We start from the raw sequence: 21,399 nt of genomic DNA, 5'->3' as shown, positions 1-21,399 counted from the left end.
GTGCTTTAAGATTGCTCTCTGATGCTAACCAAAGGACATACAGAGGGATCACCAGAAGACTAGCTTCAAAACACACTCCCGATCCAAACTAAAACCACTAATGTAGGCACACCACACATATCTGCTTCTTATCCAAAGATGCCATCAAAAGAGGAAGATGGTCCCAATCTCACCTTGATATGCATCACGTCACTGAAATCAGTGAATGCAAAAGGTCCAAGAGCTGGCTTCAGTGTTGACAGGCATGCTTGAACATAGTAATCCATGCTGTGTGCAGGACAATTCCTTTGTCCAACCAACAGAGGCTAAGAGGCAGGGCACAGTGCTGTGTTCATCCAGGTTCTGAGCAGCAGAGAGCATCTCTCCAGCTGGGCATGGAGTCATGCTGTGTCCATTCCTGGGTGCCCAGAAAGCTGCAGACACAGCATTAGGGGAAGCATAATGGTCATAAGAGGTGGGGTAATGCATAATGGTGGGAAAAAAGGGTGACAAATATGGCCTCATGTTGAAATTAGACCAAATAACTTTTATAGGCTGAATTACTCACGTGAGTCAAGGACACCTGAGCAAGCTCTACTGCACTAATTCTGTTTCTAACACCACAGAAAAGAATTATAAATTATGTAAAAAGGTCTCCACTTCAATTCTTTATTTAGTTTTGCTTGTAATACTTCTTACACCCCTTATCCAACCTGCCCACTCATTCCTGGTTTTTCAGAGTCTTGGCAGAACACAACCTTATTATTACAGTCAATATTACTATTAATAACAAAGTGTGACACACCATCCAGATCTGAGTAATGTCTTTCTGGCATGAAAGTTGTTTCTAGGACCACATGGTGCTAGGCCTAGCCTACATGCAGCTATAGAGGCTGAACAGAGATGTTCAGAGCTTTATATGCCATATGGAATGAGCAAAAATTAACCAGGAAGCACACAAAGGGGCTAGGAACACTGCCAGTATTTAGAGAAGGCATTCCCTCAAGTTTGGGGCATGCAGCAAATGAAGGAGAAAGACTTTTTGGATCAAGGCCTTTTGTATTATATAGCAAAGGCTCATTTTGGCTCTGCTTGCCTTAGAGGTAAAATTTTGGTTATCAGCTGCCACTTTATGTTTAAAAAGCTATCGTTCAAACATGATTTCTACACAGGGATAGCAAAGCTTGCCCAACACGAGGGTTAAATAAGGTCTGTGATGCAAGAATTCCACTTTGTCAATGTCAAGAGACTACCCCTAATATTATAGCAAGGATTTACTCCTAATGACAGCAGCTTGTGTACATGGCAACATGCCGTATTTACGAAGCTCTTTTACAAATATCCTCAATGGTTCCAAGCTGGGAGCAACCTAATAGAAATGTATTCTACAATCTACATGCTAAATCATCCTTCTGAAGGTCATGTTTTTCCACCTCATTGTGTTTGAGTCAGCTCCTGGTAGATGGCCATATTTCCTGAGATAGAGTGCCACAGAGAGTGAAATAAGGGGAACGTGTTGGCCTATACTCAGAATATTTTTGCTTTCAGGGGTTTAAATGCTTTAACAGCTGCTTGGAGTCTCGCATAGGGCGAGTAATAATGAGGCTTGTAAGGAACACTCACAAAAAGAAAAATCCAACCAGATATATTTGCTGCATTACTCTTCAGCAGAAGACTTTTTTTACCTACTGTTTTTGGTAATGTGAAGACTAGTTCAGGGCCAAGAAACTCAGCAACATTTTTGAGAGGAATAATGTATATCTGCTCTTTTTTATTTCATCTTTATGAGCCTGCTGAGAGACAAAAAGGAAGAAAGCATTTTAAGTTCCTGTACTTAATACTCATTTCAGGACACAGTACTTAAAACATTCTGTATTTCAAAATCAAATATATGTCAACTTGGGTTTAAGATACCAGATTTTCTTTTGCAATATCTGTTTTTCTCACTGTAGATCTTTATAATCTCTTTACCATTATCTCCAAAAGTATGTGATACATTGTGTGGAAGACCAAAAAGACACACTGCCTTTTTTTTTTTTTTTTTTCATTTTTGTCCTTTAAGCTCTAAATAAAACAATGTTACATTAAGGCCAATTCAAAACTTCTAGTAGTCAATAAATACTCTCTATTTATAACTTGGATCAAATAAAACTATTTGCAAATCATGCTGAATTAACTGAATTGTTTCAGACTAAAACCAGATGTTTTCTATTTTTTAAAGTGAAAATATTTCTAATGGTTTCAAAAGATAGTATTTCTTTTATTGTATGTCAAAATTAAGCCTTCATTTAATTCTATAGGGTTTTTTCTATTAACAACTTTTGCTATATTTCAATCATTTTGCAAGCCAAAATATCAGTTGCTCATACAGCTCAGGGTATACCTAATCCTACACAAACCCAAAAGAAAGATTTCATATTTTCCATAAGAGGTAATGCCTCCTCACAGAACCATAACTACACAGGCATATGACTGTCTGTATGATCACCAAATCTAATACAATACGATCAATTTAGACAGTAATTAATGCCACTAGCTTCCCTCTCTACTGAACAATTCTTCAAACTGTACATTAGAAAATGTGCTCTCAGAGTCACAGAAATACTGGTTGGATGGGACCTCTGGAGGTCCACTCGTCCATGTTGGGAGTATCTGATACACTCGCTCTCTTTAAATAATATCTGAAAAATATGCAACTGCCTGTTGAATATCATACCACACAACATATATACTGTGACCAAAACTGGGCCCCAAGTAATTGTACTAAAAGTTCTTAGGATAAATTTAGTCAAACACCACTTTTGTCTACGCTCTGCCAAATACATTTCTCTCTGGATTTGTCTACATATTTTTTAAATCCCAACAATGTTTCTAATCTTTGCACTGCAACAAATGATCATCACTGCATTAATTAATGTACTACTGCCCCTTAACCCAGCATGGGTGAGAGGCATCTGAGAAATCCACCCACACAAACTAAAGGAGGGACTAAGCAACCTGACAGGATCTCTCCCTCTCTAGGTCCTATGATTAAACCCTATCCCACCAGCAAACTGGTGACCTCCACTGAAGAGCAGACTGCTCATTGTAATGAGGTGAACCACAGAGCTGTTCCTGGTCTAACTTATAGACAACAGTGAGCGCAATGAAGGTAGGTTGCTACAGAAGGCTACTCGAGAAACATTGCAGTGAATGCAAATCTCAGGAGATCCATTTGTCTCACTACAGAATTGATATTCTGAAGGTACTTTTACATATCTTTCCATTTTCCAGCTGTGATTGAGGTAACACCACAATGTATATAGATATAGCCAGGTCAGCTTTAACACAGCTAGCTCAGGTAGCAATGTCAGCGAGGATGTCACTAAGCAATTTATGGATTTCAGTGCCAGGGTCCCTGGCAGGTTTTATGTGGTTCATACCAAAGCACAGTCTTCCCTGCTTAGAGAAGCAATGGCATCTCAATGCAAGCTACCTCAGGTATGCCACCTACGTGTACCCAGACACATGCCTCCCACCTACAGTGTAAGCAAACAGTTTGGTTTCATGATCCAGCTCCTACAGATTTTTTAAACCTTCTCCGCTCAGTCACAGCCCAGCAGAAAGTCGTGCAGGACTCAACCGGAGTTCACCATTCTAGCTGACCACAAGCTGCTGGCAAGATGCAGGAACCTGTTAAGCCATGTTATACGTGAGACTGGAGGAGGTGAACGGTAGGGTCTCAGCTGACCTTCAAATCCACAAACCTATTACTTTAAGTATGTGATCAGTTAATAATAAACTCAATTCCAATGCTTTTTGCGCAGTTCCAAATGTTATTATCCCTCTTCCATCCACTTTGCCTCTTAATGTAATAATCTATTTTTAAAATCCAACAAAAAGCCGTGCAATCATGAGCACCGCAGGTAGACTACATTTTGAATAGAAGACTACAACCTGTTATTGCTCTTAAGTTTCCTACTTTTTCATTTCAAGAACCATCATAAACATTTTAGAGAAAAAATGCATCCTAAAGTCCATGAACAAATAATGAGATTTTGCACTTATTTCCAAAGTAATTTGCAATTGTATTGCTAAGCTCTTTAATTGTAATTGATTATGTCCAATTTTCCTGAGAATTTAATCCCAGGATTCAGTTCAGTTACTCTATTCTGACTGACCTTGACTACATGAGATGCAACACTTGTTGCTGAAATTGAACAAAATTGGTTCCCTCTTTTGAATGTTTTGAAAGATTAAGTGTGAAATTACAGATTGAATATCAACCAGAGTAATATCAAGGTCACGCAAGTTAAATCAGTTACATCTGAGCACTCAGGATGTAATCGGGGAGCAGACGCATTAAAGGCTTTTACTGTGTTTACTTTAATCCACAAAGCACTTGACTTTTCTGAAGAAATTGAGAATAGCACAGGGAAAGCAACACCAGCTCCATGAAGCTGTTAAGGAAACTCACTAACCACAAATTGCCAAATACCCATGCCATAGATTAAAAACTAGTTAAAGAAAGTTGGCATCTATTATGCCCACACTGCCAGTTTTAATTTCTAAAAAAAAATTATCCCTTAGCAACAGCCTGAGCAACAACAATAGCAAGAGCCAAAACCTGCATTCCCGAGGCAAGCTCTAGCTTTCATACGCAGGTAAGGAAGTTACAGGAGGGCACAGGGAAACCAGGGCATTTAAGGGATTAACACGGAGGGAGAAATAACCTTCACTGCAACATAGACATACCCAAGCAGCCTGTGAATTAACTAGATGCACCAGAGAAGCCAGCTGATCACAGCAGCACAGAGCTGAGTGCAGGCTGCTGTTTTGCTTTGCCTTGTCAGACCATAAACCCAAAAGGACTCAGGACAGGAGACAGATGGACAGTGCATAATGTAAGGAAGGCCTTGCACTGTTACACACCCTTTCTTGGATTTGGTCCTCCTGCATGGCAAGCCTTTTTCTAGTACAGCTGGCACCATTATTGATCTCTGTTTTCTTGTGTTGAGTAAATCAAGGTTAAAACTGCCTGTGAATCCCTAACTGATGCTGTGTACATCCTAAATCCTGTCCCTGCTAGTCTGAGTTACCCAGATGTCTTTCAAGCCTCCCCAACAAAGCAGAGGTACAAAATAAAGAATTCTCCAAGGTGCCACTTCTTTCATTTGCCTTCCCCGAACATGAATTCCTCACCACATGCCTCCTTTGCAGGTTTTCTGCAGGCTGCTGTCGTGCTTTGTTTTGGGAAACTTTTTGAGAAAGATCCTTGAGCAGTGGGACTGAGGAGGCTTCCCAGTTGCCACGACAACTAGTTCACAAGCCACATCATTAGTCAGAGGAGCATGTGCCATCTTTGGAGAGTAATCTAACCCAGCTGCACCTTGCCTTTTCTTTTCCCACAAAAACAATTAGCGTCTAGTCATACAGAGGGGTGAGGCTCCAACGCAGGCAGGGCCACCCCTCTCGTGCAGCTCTCAGCAGGATGGTGGCTGCTCCGTGTCCCCTGAACTTTCCCTCTGCCTTCAGTAAGGCTTAGCTGAATCCCCCTGTGCCACTCTTCAAGCTAACAAATTCAAAATGCTAAACGTTCAGACAATACAACGTAACACAATGCAGAGATGTGCTTTGATCTGAAATAAAGCTTCTGCATTATCTGGGTCAATAAAATCGATACTAAATAGCATAACCGATTTGTGCCTATCTCTACTCTCAAGTTTTATATTTTATATATTTTACGTGGATGAAGAATTTCCTGCTAGGTCTGTTCTTGCTTCTGACATTTTCTTCTATCTTTCTCCCATCAAAACTATAATGTAAAGCTCTTTGGCTACTAACCCTGACGCCAGAGAACATAAAGCTGGAAAACTCCTTGCTCTGAAATCAAAAACGTTTGGTAAGGAATGATAATCCTTCTTAAAGGCGATACAAATAGAGTGCAGCTTTCTCAAATTCTTCAAGTTTCTGCAGTTATTTCAAGCAGAGTCTTCTTACATTTAATTTCCACTACAGAACTTCTTGTACCGCATAGTTCCAACAGCATACGTTCTGTCATTGGCAAACATCATTACGTTTTTCTAAATAAATCCTTAGATTCAGTCTCCTAGCCTTAAAATGCTTCAGCTGAAGCAATCTTATTCTGAAAATACAGTGTAGGATATACTTTCAAAAATCAAAGACCACCAGTATCTGCACATGATAAAACAATAAATGCGTGGTTTTGCATATCACCCAGCTGATAACTTAATACAAAGGGCTGTAATTCCCAGCTGCTGCACACTGTCACTGGCAATTATATGGCTTTTGCCACCAGAGTTCCCAAGTTGCTCAGTATCTTCATGTATCTGTCCTCGCAGCATCCATGGCAGTTAGCAATAAACTCTGGAGTCCTTGGGCTCTCATTTACATCAGTGCAACCTCATTGACTTAACTGAGCACCAACAGAAGAATTCAGCACAAAATTTGGCACATACTAAATTCAGCTGTGCTTTCAGAGCCAGGTAAGCCTGTTAAAGTAGCACCAACAGTACCACTAAGACATAATGAATGAATATAGTAAGAGGGGAAAAAAAATTCTGGTACGTTTACTTTGTAGACCAAAGGGAGTTTCCATAGATGAAGAGTGCAAAATGATTTACAGGAAGCCAGCATTTGCTTGAGATACTTGCCTGACAAACATGCTATTTCCTTTCAACCCTGCTAAAATCCCAGCAGAAACAGGACTATGAGCAACTCTTCTGTAACAAACATTGTCTATTACAAATAGTTAATATGCAGAAAGTGGACGAGGCTTTTTCTTTTTATTAATTGAAAGACAGCAGTATGAAAAATATGTGTTCTCCAGGTAGGTCAATTACTTAAAATACAAATAAAGGATAGTATCGAAAAGTGTTTATTATATATCATCTATAGCCTATTGTGAAATTCAAAAAAGTTTACAAAACTAGTGTAAAAATTTCATAATTCACATTTACTTGCATATGCACACATGCTTGTTTTTGCATAATAATGTATCTATCTTTTTATTAAAACCAAATACAATATTTTTAAAAAGGGATATTTCTTCATTTTTATAAACTCCCGGTAACACTTTCTTTATTGGCATGTTCCTATGTTTATGGGTTTTGAATTACTAGTAATTTCATTCTTGATCTCTTTAATTCAATATAAGAATCGTTTGATTTCTGTAAAGACACTTTGACTCCAATTTATGTAAAGTAGTTTCTGTTTACTGATCGGTGGTTTTTATTTTATATCATTCATACTCTAATTAGATTTTCTTCCCCTTTTGAATAGGGTTTATGAATTCATCACAAGGACCACAGGCAGTTGGGAAAACTCCCTTAAGATAGTCATGGGTTAATTACCATTATGGACGGGTGAACAAGTATCAGCTGATTTTCTACCTACACCATGCTTGCTGAGAATTCAGATCTTACCAATTTGCATTGTACCTATGCAGTATTAGAGAAAAAAGGAGCAGAAACCTGGAAAGCTAAACATGAAAGAAAGCATTCATGAAAGAATAATAACCTACACACCATGATCTGTCCTGCTTCTGGCTTCAGTATCTTTTTGCAAAAGTAAGAAGTCGCAGACTTTATCCATAATTAGAAAAACTGTTCATCAGTAATCCATGGAGCAAGCCAGCTACTTATATTGGTACTCTGTAGATTTATCTCTGCACCCATTGCCTTCAGCAAATAGTAAACCACTTTTAACTCTCTTCTCCTCCTTTCAGAGCACACCAGACTTTTTAAGAAGTGCCATTTCCTTACTACTATGTCATTTTCTGATATTTAACCAAAAGATCAATACTTGCTACATATTCCCTAGACTGTCATTCTTCTGGCTTTAAGAAAAGGAACCCTACTAAAAAGCTTATACTGACAGATCACATGCTGGACTTTCCTCCTCCCTAAACACTAGCTTTTAAATCTGGCAAAACTTAAATTCCAGAAGGAACGAAGGATCTTTCTTTCCCACATTGCCCTATAGCAAAGAAACTAGAAACAGCAAAACTCCTTCTGCTACAACTGACTGCCCTGTTTGTTCTACATCACTGCGGTGTTTTAAATAAGTGAACTTCCATTAAGCTGGCTTAATATGAGTGTAACAGCTGAAATCAATGATATTAATTCCTGATTTCTATCAGGTAGCAGCCAGAGGGAAATTAACCTTGTAGCTGAGAACTAGAATGTAAATTTGATTTCCAAAACTTTACACTTGATGGAGTGCCTTAAGGGCAAAAATTTGTTGGGTAAATCTACAGTGTTTCCATTGCAAATTCCCATTGACTTTAGCAGTACTGCACACAAAACATATGCATAGAAATTAATCATGAATACAGATGTTGTAAATTAAACTCCCTCAGAGATTTTATTAGACAAACCAGTGAATGATTTTCCCAGTATTCTTCAATAAAGCTGTAATGAGGAGTATATATTCCAAAAGATTTTCAATGAAATGCCAGATAATCCCACAACATGAACGCTAGTTGTTCAAAAACCTGGCAAGTATAATTTTTTTCACTAAAATCTTTTGCTAACTCCAAAAACTTTTTACCATCCAATATATTCCAGATTGGTTGTGTTGGTATGGATGACTAAAGAGAACTAGAAGGTAAGAAATCAACAAGATTAGTGAAACCTTCACCCTGGTTTATGGTCATTTAGTGAAAGGAACCGCTGCAATTCTCTTTTACTGGTTCTCACACTTATAGATGAGTATGGCAGTTTTTCACATAAAAGAAATGTTCTTTTGTGAAAGAATGAATAAAAGGACCTTTTCCTTCATAGCTGGAAAAAAGGATTTGGAGAATTTGGAATACTGGAAGCAAGCGCTTTTCGCTGACTGCCATTTTTTTGAAACAGCCAGCTCTTAGAAGGACAGTTGTTGCATCCAGGAGTGAAACAGGCACACCACAATAAACTATTTTACTCAATCTGCTAGAATTGGGTTGACAACTGTAATATGTAGTAAAACTACAAGTTCATTTCTGAGCACCATAGGGGAGAAAGTCAGAAGGACAGAAGGAAGCCATGGGTAACTATAAAAATTCCATTCCATATGGAGACAAAAATTTAAACTCTTCAAAGTGCTACCTGTCATATTTCTAATAAAGACTATAGTTCCTTTAATTTGAAAGATGTTTCAGTAGTTATTATTTCCAAGTGAAATTCTTTCAGCTAAGTATTTAGTGCAGATTTAGCAATATCAAGGCATGATTAATTTTCTTTTTTAGCAACTTAGGAAAAATTATTTAGAACTGAGAATAAATTTGAACATTTCCCTTCAACATTTTCTAATCCAAATTCAGTATTTTTAATACAAAACAAATTTTATCTGAAATGTTCAAAATTAAAATGCAATGTTTTCTTTTGCAATGTACTCCTTTTATCAACTATCAATCTATATTGATAGTTGATAAAATCAATAATAAACATTTCAACTTGACAGTATTCGCATTTTACTTTTAAATTCATCAAAAATCTTGAATGTTTTTGGGTTTAGTTCAATTCAAAATTGCATTTTTCCCTATGTTGATGAATGACTGGTGACTAGAAGAGCTCAAGCAGTCATCAGCCAAGTAACTTAAAACAGAAATCCAATGACACTACCTGTTGTCATTAGCTAAGAATATGAGTATGTGCTAAAATTCTTGGATGAATAAAGTTTGTTCTTAAATGCTTCGCTAACTTAAGACTTTAAAAGTAAAATCATAACTAAAATAACAAAGATAACTTTTTCCTCTAGTCTGTACTGCACTGGACAGTTACACTACAGGCATTACTGCCTTGATATTTGGCACTGTAAAAACAAGAAGATACACAGATTAATTTGTTAGCACATATCATAGGAAACAGTGGCAACTATTTTTATGCTTCAACAAAAATAATCCATGTTGAAATAAAAGACTAAAGGGATTTTAAACTCTTTTTTAAAAATAAACAGGGGTTAAAGAACTGCGTCACTCTGAATGGCGCAGATTAACATTGTATTGGCATTCAGCGCATTTATTGTTAATGGCATTAGACAATGACACTAACGTAACCAGGCATGGCGGGCTGAGGTCACTCTGAAGACTGAAAAAATTGTAATTGGGAGTATAGATTTTCAGCAATACACGCTCTCAGTGCGAGAAGCCAACTGCATGCTCCATCACACTGACCTTTAGCAAAGGAAAGATTTGGAAGGCTTATGGGAATAGTCCGGGGTCTGGTATTTAACTCCTTTAAACGCATTCTTGTTAAGCCGTAATGACCTTAAATAAATTCATGGTGAGACTCCCTGTTTTATAGTAGTGCTTCTTCATTTCCTTTGCCTTGTTTTCATCCCTGTAATCGTTCCATGCTCTACTCATCTGAATAATGACAGAGCTCTGCTGAGACGTGAGCAAGCAGCGACAGCAGCAGGGAAAGCCCAGTGTTTCTCACCTGCCTGCATGTTCGTGCAGATACTTCCCATGGCGGTGGCAAGGTAACATCACTGCCACTTGGGTGAGCACACAGCACCACAGCACGGTCTCTCACCTAAGCATGGGACAAAGGAAGGGCGGAGAAAAGATAACTGCCTGTGCGCATCCCCTCACTCCACTTAAGAAGCATTACGCTTATGATGAACTTTATGGACATAAATATTCTCAAGGAATGCCTACGAATTCCTGCCAGTATTAAAGAGCTGCGAAAAATCTCAGAGGGGCTTTGTGGCTGGGATTGCCCCCAACCAGATTATAAAGGGGTCTAGAGCTCTGCAAACCTCATAAGTATGCTAAGCGTAGGCTTTTGTCTTGGTGGTTTTGTGCTTACCACCATCTGAAACATTATCTCTGCTTTGTTTCTTCTCTCATTCTACACTTTAGGATAAGGCAGCAGAACTTCTGAGTGCACCTGCCTGAGTGTTGAAGAATCATCCCCTTCATCAGGCTGTTCCTTCCTGGAGCTTAAATGCCTCAAGAAAGGCACATATCCAAAGAGATGCTGCTTTGCTTTTTCTTACCAGTCTTCTCGGATTTTTTTTCCTTTTTATGGCTTTCAGTAGCATAACCTTGAAGAAACTCTTCATCTTTAAGCTGATTAAAAATATTTTTCACACCCAGTAAGCAAGATGTGACTCCATGCTATGTGTACTTAATGGAAGAAATATGCTTTACATGCTTCATTAAGTTATTTGTGAAATTGCATTAGTGCCATTCCATTAGCATACCTCTTTCAGCCACATCTGTGGCCTGTTTTTGACAGGCAAATTACCAGTTTCATAAGTCTATTTTGAGTTAGTAATGATCATCTAATACATTGAAAAATATCCTTCTTAATAGCAATCGGAAAAGAAAATAATAATGTATTTTTCAATATAATGGGAGCAAAATTATCTGCCGTGGGGCAAAATAATTATCAGATTTCTTAAAACAAGAAATTACGGGTTATTTCAGATATTTCATTAAAATTACAGCCTTATGCAATACAGGAACATTAATCTTGAAATAAGATGTCAAAGCTAAGTCAATATTGGTTAGAAGTGAAAGGAAAGTGTTTACTGCATTAAAATCTTTTAAGACACCTAGAAAAATATTAAAACTATAAAAATTATGATATCATGACTATGCACTAAATTGTGAGACGATTTTAATACCTTTTTACTCTGCACAGTAAGATTTCCTTTAAGAAAAGTGAAACATTACTGATCCTGGTGTGGGCACTAATTAAAAGCTGAGATTTAACATAATAGTAATTATTTTTTACTTTCTAGCCACTGTTTCATACTGAGCTCCTATTTTAAATCATACTAAGATAGATGTCTAAGGGGTGAGATGCCATTTCCAACATCCTTCTAAGATTAATGAAAACATACTGTTTGCGTTCAGTTAGCTCTTCACTTAAGATCAAGGTCTCATTATGTTAAGCATCATAAATATAAACACAAGAAATTATAGCCTCTGGCCTGGAAAACTTACAGTCAAAGAATTTGGAGCGTACTTATCTACACTGTGCTCATCTGCTGTGCTGGTGCAGAAGTAACCATGCACAATACATATTTCAGAATTGTTATTAAATAGGCTCCATGTGGCCACAACCTGCCAGAGTGAACAGGGGAAAGAGAATGAAGGCAGCTGGCATGTTCATTTAATGTTCCTTTTGATAGCTCTTTATCATCTGAAAAGATGGTTTTAAATGAAGAAACAAATATCTACATTTATCATTTCTCTACGCTCTTGATTATTCCTGTCCTTTCTTCTGCCTGGCTTCTGACCTCAAAAAAAAATCAGGAACCTTATGTCAGGTTTTAGTTCAGTTATATTAGGTGTGTTAAGATACTTAGTAGACAGTAGCTGTTTCACTAGACTAACAAAGATTGCCTGAAGGGGAAAAGAAGCACTGAAATTAATAATCATTGGAATCAGTAAAGCTCGTGGTTGTATAATAATTCTGTATGCTAAAAAAACCAGTTTAGAAGCAGAAGTATGCATGTCTCAGTTTCTTGAGGATCTTCTGATGTTAAAGGAACATATATTGAGTGGAAAACATACTAGAGGTAAAAGTATCAATGACTGAAGCAACATGAAGAATGGCAGCATCACTCAAAGGCAGCTGTCCCCAAACATTTTGATTTTACTCTAAAATGAAAGATTCTTGGCAGGGTTCTGTCAATGACAGAAATACACCAAATTGGATGGCTTGTTTAGAGCACTAAATAGCAAAGTAGGGCAATTAGCCACTCCACAATTAAAATTGAATAGTAAATAGTTCAGGCTTTTTTCACAGCTTCTCTGGACACATTAGTGCTGCCTTTCAATGTCTAGAAGTACGTGAAGTTGAGAAGCCCTTCACATTGATCAGCTCACAACTCTGACTCTTCACTTATTAAATCTTGTTCATCATAGAAATGCTTAAGACGTCTCATACTGATGAAGGAATATAAATAGACTTGTTAAGCTGAGCATATAGTGCATCTGTATTTAAAACCATCTCATTCATTTTATCTCAGAATATGACAGCTAGGACATCTGTATTTGGTATCATGGGGTTTCCAAACTCTGAAGCAAATCAGGTTGATCTACAATCTTGCACCACTACCACAAGAAGTTTCAGCTTTTGACTGTCTTCCTTTGAGATACATGGTACATACATGCATAATAAAAACAAAGCAGATTGTTTGTATGTGTCCCTGTAATAGAAAATATCTCTGTCCTTTACAATTCTTGTCATTACCTGGCACACACTGTTCTTCAACTTTTGCTAGGAGCACTGTACCCCAAGCACAATGAGAGAAGCCCTACCATAAAGGTCGGAGTTCTGAATTACTGCCATTCTCTAGTTTTACACCTTGAACATTTTGTAACCTTTCAATATCTCACTTACTCTGGACTGATTATCACTTACTTTTACTCATAAAATTAAAAGACAGACATCTGAAATGGCATATATAAAAATGCCTCACTTATTTACAGGCATGAACCATACCCAAAGATTCATGCAGCTTGAGCAGCTTTAAAGGGCTGCAGCTAAAATCAAGGGCAATGCCACTGAGAATTTTCTCATGTAAATCCATATGTCAGGTTCATTAGTATATTTGCTTCTGCCATTTACAAGCACAACTGTAAATTGCACTCTTCCTACCCTCACAGATTTTAGAGAATATTGACACAGGAGAGCATCTGGCCCCAATTACAGCTCACAAAAGTCAAAGCGACAAGACTTATAAACACCTAGGACAAATGAACCACAGGGAAAGAAAAGCACAATTGAAGAAAGCCTGGAAATAAGAACTATTAATAGTTACAGACCCGTGGGACTAGGAGAGCAGCACACATGGGTAGACAACAGTGCCCTACATTCACAAAAAGGTTACAGAGAGCACCAGCAGGCCATGAATCACACTCACGAATAGAAGGGCGGCTCCACAAATAAGTGGGTTGGGTTTTTTTAACTTCCTTGTGATAAAATTGTCGGGTTTGCTCTTCCTCTATTGAACACAAATGCACTAAATGTTGCCTCAGTAACACAGAAGCACAGGCTGAACTTGACTGCTTTCATACAGAATGTATAAAATTCAATATTTAAATATTGAGACACTGATTTACAGACTGCATATAAACTTTCATTCTCCTCTTGAATTCTACAGACACAGCAACTCCATGAAAACTGTTCATTTTTTATATAGCGTAAGATGAAGATCCTGCCAGCATTGTTTATTCTGTATGGAGGGGTACCTGTCTAAGTCTATGTCTGTCTGTACAATGTTTTTACTATATAAAAGGCCCACTACTGCTGCTAACTTTATTCCATGTTTTAAAGAACAAACGCACAGGTTAACCAAGCATTACTCGGATTACAAGATTACTCATGCTTAGCTTGTGAACAGACAAAAAGACACATGAAGGTGGATGAAGAAGTAACCTTTGGCTAGGCAGCACGATGGTGGCACCTGGCAATAGTGACTCTGCTCCTTACCTCCATCTCCTGCAATCCTAAACACTGATGTAAGCACCATAAAGGGCCTTCTAAAAAGCCTACCTAAGGACATTAGAATCTCAGGCATGATTTTTTTGACAGTACTAAATGTTAAAATAGGGTGGGGTTAAGTTTTGTGGATTTTTCCCTTCCAAGATTGAAGCAGACTGGTGTCACAGGAGCAGGAATTACTTAAACCACTGATAATGTACAGTATATTTTAATGTTCCAGCTCCATTCAGGTACTGGAATAATTATGTGTATTTATAGAAGCACTTTTAGGGACCAGAGATTTAGATTTTGGCATATGTGATCAAAGTAATTCTATAAAGAGGTGCTAAGGCCAGAATTTCTTGACCTTTATATTTGTCAAAGTTGTTGGTTCAATAAAGGTCAAGATGTGTGACAAAATTCAAGCCTGTCTGAGCCAATTAATGACAAGTAACCAGACCATTAAAAATCTCATTTATGCTGAGCAGTCAAGTGGGTTATGTGAGGGCAGTCTGTACCTTAGATAGCCTACACACTCAGTTACAGGCTTGCAATAGAATAATAAAGAACAGAAGAAGGCAAAATGAGAGAATACTTAAAGTTTTAAGAGGAATAAAATAATCTTTCCAGCTCAACTAGCAGAGATAGAACATGTAAATAAAATTTAAAAATTAAACAGTAGCATTTCTTTATTTCATTCTAAATATTGGTACTTCACAAGAGAAAACATTGAAAAAAGAGAAAAATTTTGAACATTAAGAATTCATATATATATTGTATTGATAAAACGCATGGGAATAATCTCTTCAACACAGCTATATGCAGATCATCAAGTGTCAGTGATATGCAGCAATAAGATATTACAGAAATAGTTTGAAAGTACCAAACTGCTCGGGGATTTCTTTTAAAGCTCTGGAGAATTGAACAAATAAAGTATGACACTAATCATGAGGAAAACAGGAAAACTAGCACCTGAACTATGCTATTAATGTCTGGTAAATCTAATTTTAGTCCCTAACAAAAATTGGGCCAACATTTTTGTGTGGGTTGGGGTTTTTTTTTTAATGGTTAGGAGAATAAAATGGTGGTATTAAGCCTTTCTCTGTTTCAAGGTCCTAAATGTTTGCATTTAACTAAAGTCTTTTGAAACCAACGGACAAAAGGGAGAGCAGGTTTATTTTATTCAGACACCCTGGATTTTATAACAGCAAAAAGATTTCACTGGTTCAGATTTCAGTTTCTCCTGATAGTACTAGCAATCTTCAGTTCATAAAAATGTAAGAAATCCTGCTTTGTTAGGTAAGGTGTGATGCTGGTGAAAGGAATATGTCCAAAAATAAAAGCCAGCTTGTACATATTTTCTGTTAAATAGGGATATATAAACTATGGCTTTTATTTCAACTTGCACATAAGTCTGTTAAAACCAACACTAAATATCACAAAGTATCAGTTGTATTTCTAATAAAATTGTGTTCCCAATAGGTAGAATAAAAATTACATCCACCACCATCTCTGCAGCTAAAACCCTGCACTGGGACTAACTGTGAAAAGGGGCAGCGCGTGCTGTAACACTCACAACCATCAAACAACGTTGCCCTGGAAAGAACGGACTTACTGACTCCAATGTCCATGCTGCCTGCAGAGACACAGGACACGGACTTAAACACAGGCAGGAGAGAGCATCTGCCACGGGTCTGAGATGCAGAGCTGGAAAAACAGATAAAGACATGCCCCAGTGCTGTGGGGAGGGAGCGGGATGGGAGGCAGACCAGCACGGTTTGAGGCTGCAGAAACCTCAGCACAAGGAGCTGTAGCCCCAGGTCAGCCCCAGCCTGAGTGCCACGATAAAATAGTAGATAACCTCATAGTCATACAAGGAATGCATCTCCTCGCAGCAGCAGGGAAATGCTCTGGAACAGAAACGAGATGCCACTTCTCTCTCACCCTCAAAGATACACAAAAAAAGAAACACATTTGCAGCATTTCTGCTCAAAGTTGCCTGAATTATCTGACAGTGCCCTTTCTTTTAACAGCTCATCATAACTTCCCCGAAGGCATTTAGTTAGCTTGGTAAATTCCAATTTGCAGTACGTTGTTTTTAAAGCAGTCTGACAGACACCTTCACATAAGGCTAAGTAGCTTTCAATTTTTATATAGCAGAGAAGTTTTACTTTCATAATTGAACACTGCGAATCACATATGCAGCGCCTCTGCTACCACAGGAAGCAGGGCTGACAGGGCTGTGCCCAGGGCCGGCGGCCATCTTTAGACACAAAATGGATTCCAGTGCCAGACAGAGGCCACCTGCATGGTCTTATGCTTTGCATCCGTTTGGTTTCTACTACTCATGCACATAAACCTAAGCACATATGAGTCCCTAATAATTCAAATATATGATGCTCAGTACACCATATAAGCAGCTACTGAGATTGGGGCCTGGGACCCAGGTCACAACACCCGGCTTTGCCACTTTCTGGAAAAGCCTTTTAAACAAAACTCAAAGTCACCTCCAAGGGAAACAGATACTTAGCTCGCACTTTCTTTCTTTGTGTCACCACATATGTCTCCAGAGCTATTTTAACCCTAATTCAGCAACTCTTCTCCCTTCCCAGCGTGTTCCCCCCAACATAAAATTTAGACTCATTCCTCACCCATGTCCCTGCAACCTTTCCTCAGCCCAGGCCGGCTCTTTCAGCCCCTCTTCTCTCCCACTGCCTCCCTCTCCCCTTTCTCCTCACACCTCTCCAGTGTCCCCTCATTAATAGAATAAGGGGAAATAGTCTTAATGTATTTTTCCCACTTTGCTATAGCTGAATCAATGGGATTTAATTCCTAGGCAAAAATCTATCTCCCAATATTCATCAGGTTTATGGATTTAAAATAGTGCAAAATTTTCTATCTTATGATGGATACAGTAATATTTTATTCTGCATTCCATCTGTGAGAGTAAAGCAAGTCCTCACTAAGAAAAACACATTCATCCAAAATATAGGAATTTGAAGTAAACACATGAAATACTTAGTTCCTTTACAACTGTTATTTTTTGTGAGTGTTGCCAGAGATGAGATACACCTAAACAGAACATCTTTTCATAGCCTTCCACTAGGCTTCAACTTTTCTTCAAATAAGACCCAGACAGGGGTGTACATATAAGCACAACTAAGAATAAGATGCGACTCTGGAGTAAACTATTCTTCTGCTTCAGCCTTTACCAGGAAAACTCTGAGTAAATTATCAGCCTAAACTACTTACGGTGTTTTGGCAGGGGGGTGGGGGGAATCCTAATCACACGTGGCTGAAATTGTGCTTTGGAATTAGGAGGATCTGCAAATGATAGCTATGAAATCTCATGTCTGCTTTGTGCAAGGCAGGGTCACCCACAACATTCATAAATTTATTTATGGCAATGAAACACTGTTGGAAGAGAACATCTCAGGCAAAATAAAAGAAAAATTACAGGGTCTGAACATGCTCCAAATTCCACACACAACCCAACAGCTTCCTATTCACAACATGCAAAAAGTCTGTATTTCTAGGAATGAGACAGGAACAAATTTATAGTGTAGAAAAGCCCCTGATAATTTAAAACTGTAGACAGCAGAGATAAAATTCCATTTGTTTGGGGTTTTTTCTAAGGTGGAGCATCTAAGTGAAAATACAACAAAGTAATTTTTTTTTTTTTTTTAATCCAAAATACATGTGGAATAGTGGAGAATCTGCAATGTCCAAACCAGAAACTCTGCAGAACACCAGTCCATTCATAAAGACCCAATTCGCACATTCTCAGCACTTAACTTCCTCTGAATGGTATGACTAACGAAACTGAAAATTCTCTATTAGTATTTCTATAATGCAATTTAAAACATGACTTCTCTCTGCTTTTGCAGGGATTAGATAGTACAATCGCTTTTCACACTGCATGGAGTTGAAGCTCTAGCTTTACAAACAGATACAAGCCTGAGCATCCCAAAATGAAAGGTAATAGTGTAATTGTATTTCTTTCCAAGCCTAATTCCTTTACTCATCTAACTTCAGAATGATTGAGGAACAAACAAGCTGCAGGTAAGCTGGCAGGTTTTCAATTTAGTAGTGATTGCAGTTTTTGTATTCTTCACCTTAGCCGGCATTTTATTTTGCTGACAGTATCCTTTAGCAGAATGCAGCTTAATTATACTCAGCATTACCTGACCAGCAGGACTTCACTTCTTGGAAACTTTTTTTTTTGGCCACTAAATGTATGAATTAGATCTGGCCCACAGCTACCTTTACAATCTGCAATGCTTAATTTTACAGCTTATGTTATGCTATGTTTATACTCAAAAAGAAATGTAATCTCAAAACGATTCATAGATGATCACACTTGCCTACATAATGAGCACCCAAAAGACTAACAAAAATTGATTGTGCCTTGACAATCAGTGTACAACATATAAACTCTGTAAAGTCTGAGTCAGTCTGCAAACTCCATTTTGATTGCACGGCTCATCCTTGTCATCCCTCATTCTGAACTATTGTTCAAAAGGGTGATAGGACAAGATCAACTACACAGAGGAGACAGCCTTAGGTGACTCTGTTTTAACAGACACATACCTGGACGTCTCTCATCATAGGCAAATCTGTTTTCTGTTTTTCTGTTTCAGATTTTCTGCATGGGTAGCAACTAAACCAAAAACCACCTGACCAGAGAACTCACGAGAAAGGACAAGAATAGAAGAGGATGCCACATGAAGAAATAAAGCATTATAAATCAAGGGGTCTCTTGGTACAAAGCTAAGCTGACTTGCAGCAAAATAAGCCAGGCAAGACTCCAGGTGTCTGAAGAAACACTGCATAGAAGAAAGGGCTGTCCTTGACCTTTCAAGAGACTTTGCCCTCAGCCCAGGTACTCCTGAACAATGTGGAGGTTAAGGCAGCTCAATGCCCTGTGTTGTCTCTCGCATGCCTCTCTCTATGGCCCCCAGAGCAAGGAATAATTTGCTGTAGAATCTCTGTTCAACTAGTTCTGCTTTAAAGCAGACAAGAGTTATTCCCAGAGCATGGATTTGACCAGACTGTCAAACAGAGACTAGCGTTCCACTAAAGGCATGGCCTGAGCTCTTATCAACTCTCCCAGAGTCCAGGTATGGACTCACAAAAGGAGGTAGGGAAGGTCAGAGCCTCCCTGTCCCCTCTCCCCAGAAGCACAGCAGCCAGAGCACTCACCCAGGACATGGTGAACTGCATTCAGTACCACCATCTCCCAATGCCAACTCAGACGTGTTCCTCCCAGAAAGGACCTTTAATTGTAAGGTGGGACCTAAAGAAGTCCTAAACTGTGTAGCCAGTCTTGTCATTTTGACCTTTGTCTTATGCTTTGAATAATGTCCCCAACACCTTTATTTTGCAAGCACACCTTCCCACTGTGAAGCCATAGCATGTGATGACGACATTTGCTTTCTATTCCTTCTCTCAAAGCTGTTCTACTTTGTAGACCAGAAATTTTCACAGAGCAAGTGAGAGAGAACAGCACAGAGCACAGCTCTGCACACTTATAGCACTAAGTGTAGAGGACTGTAGTTTCTACACCCAGCTCCAAGGCCACTTACAAAATCATACATTAAATAATATTCAGACATAATAACATTTTTTGTCACATCTTGGAAAAAAATCTACATAATTGGCTCCAGAACTTTACTGAGTCCTCCAGGTCCTACTAGAATACCAATTATAATAATAATGCCAATAGTGGCTTCACAACTTCCAATTCAGCCAAACAGTGTACACTTACAACTTCCCAACACCGTTCTAAAGATTTCAGCTCCAGTGTGCAACTATCCAATGCTAGGGAGGATTGCGGTAGATAGTTAATTCCAGACTCTGTATTCATTAAATCAGGGCATGATGTTTTACTCTTCTTGGGTATGTCAAATTTACTGGGAGTTGGTGCATCCAGGCTGCATTAACACTCTCAGTGTCTTGCTAATCTGCCTGAGAGGACACATATACATAATACCGCTGACTTCAACATACTCATATTAGAGCAGAGCAGAGTTTAGGCATCTACTTATGGCCCTGATTCAAGAAAGCTTTCCCACATATCTTTCACAATAAACACAGATTCAAGCCCTATTTCTGGTAATGTTTAAGTGCTGTCCTAAGCATGGCAAGGACTTAACGGCATCTTAGAGTACTGCTGTGTTCAGAGGGAGTTTGTTTTCAGACATTATGTCCAGCAGTCCATCCTCAGGAAGATAGTTGCAGGTATAATAGAAATCAGCCAACCTTGCCACAAGTTGCCTGTCTGTTCCATGTGCAGAAACTCAAAAACCACCACATCTGCCTCACTCTGGGTATAATTGCTACAAATTGAAAATAACAGTGTTTCCTTTCTACATTGTTTCAGCCTCAATAGCTGCACAGACACCCGAGATTGAAATCAAGAGTTGTAGATGAGAAATTTAGATATAATTGAGCGTGAAGCATCTCATTTCAGATAAATTGTTTCACTTTAATACATACAAGTGTACTGGTAAAAGATGTTTTGAATTGCAAAATCCAATCAATGAAAGTGTAAAAGAAATTAGTTACATTTTGCAAAACACATAGGAAAAATGTTGTCTATTGAAGTAAAAAGAACGTTTCCTTTCTCGTGAAACAGGAGGGTTTTTACTAACTATTCTATGGTACATAAATCACATTGAGCCTAAAAGTACACGTATTAAAGAATTTCAGTAGCCAGTAGAGCTCAAGAAGTTCTTACCTTTGCTGAATAGCTAATTAGAGCAGTCATTTATCTTTCAAAAAGGCTCAGGAAAGATAAAAAGAGAGGAAGACAAAAGAAACAATAAATACATGTGGTGGTGAGACAGCTGAATAAGCTATGTCATCAGCTGAATTTAGTAAGTCTCAAAAATTTAATGCCAACAGAAACAGAGTGAAAATACCATCACAGGGAGATTCTGCAGCATGGCTAAGGTGGTGCAGGCAGCCTCTCGGGAGCTCATAAGCAGCCACT

This window comes from Haliaeetus leucocephalus, unplaced genomic scaffold (assembly GCF_000737465.1).
Source record: "Haliaeetus leucocephalus isolate CR32 unplaced genomic scaffold, Haliaeetus_leucocephalus-4.0 Scaffold262, whole genome shotgun sequence".
NCBI lineage: Eukaryota > Metazoa > Chordata > Aves > Accipitriformes > Accipitridae > Haliaeetus > Haliaeetus leucocephalus.
This window is presented reverse-complemented; position numbering follows the sequence as displayed.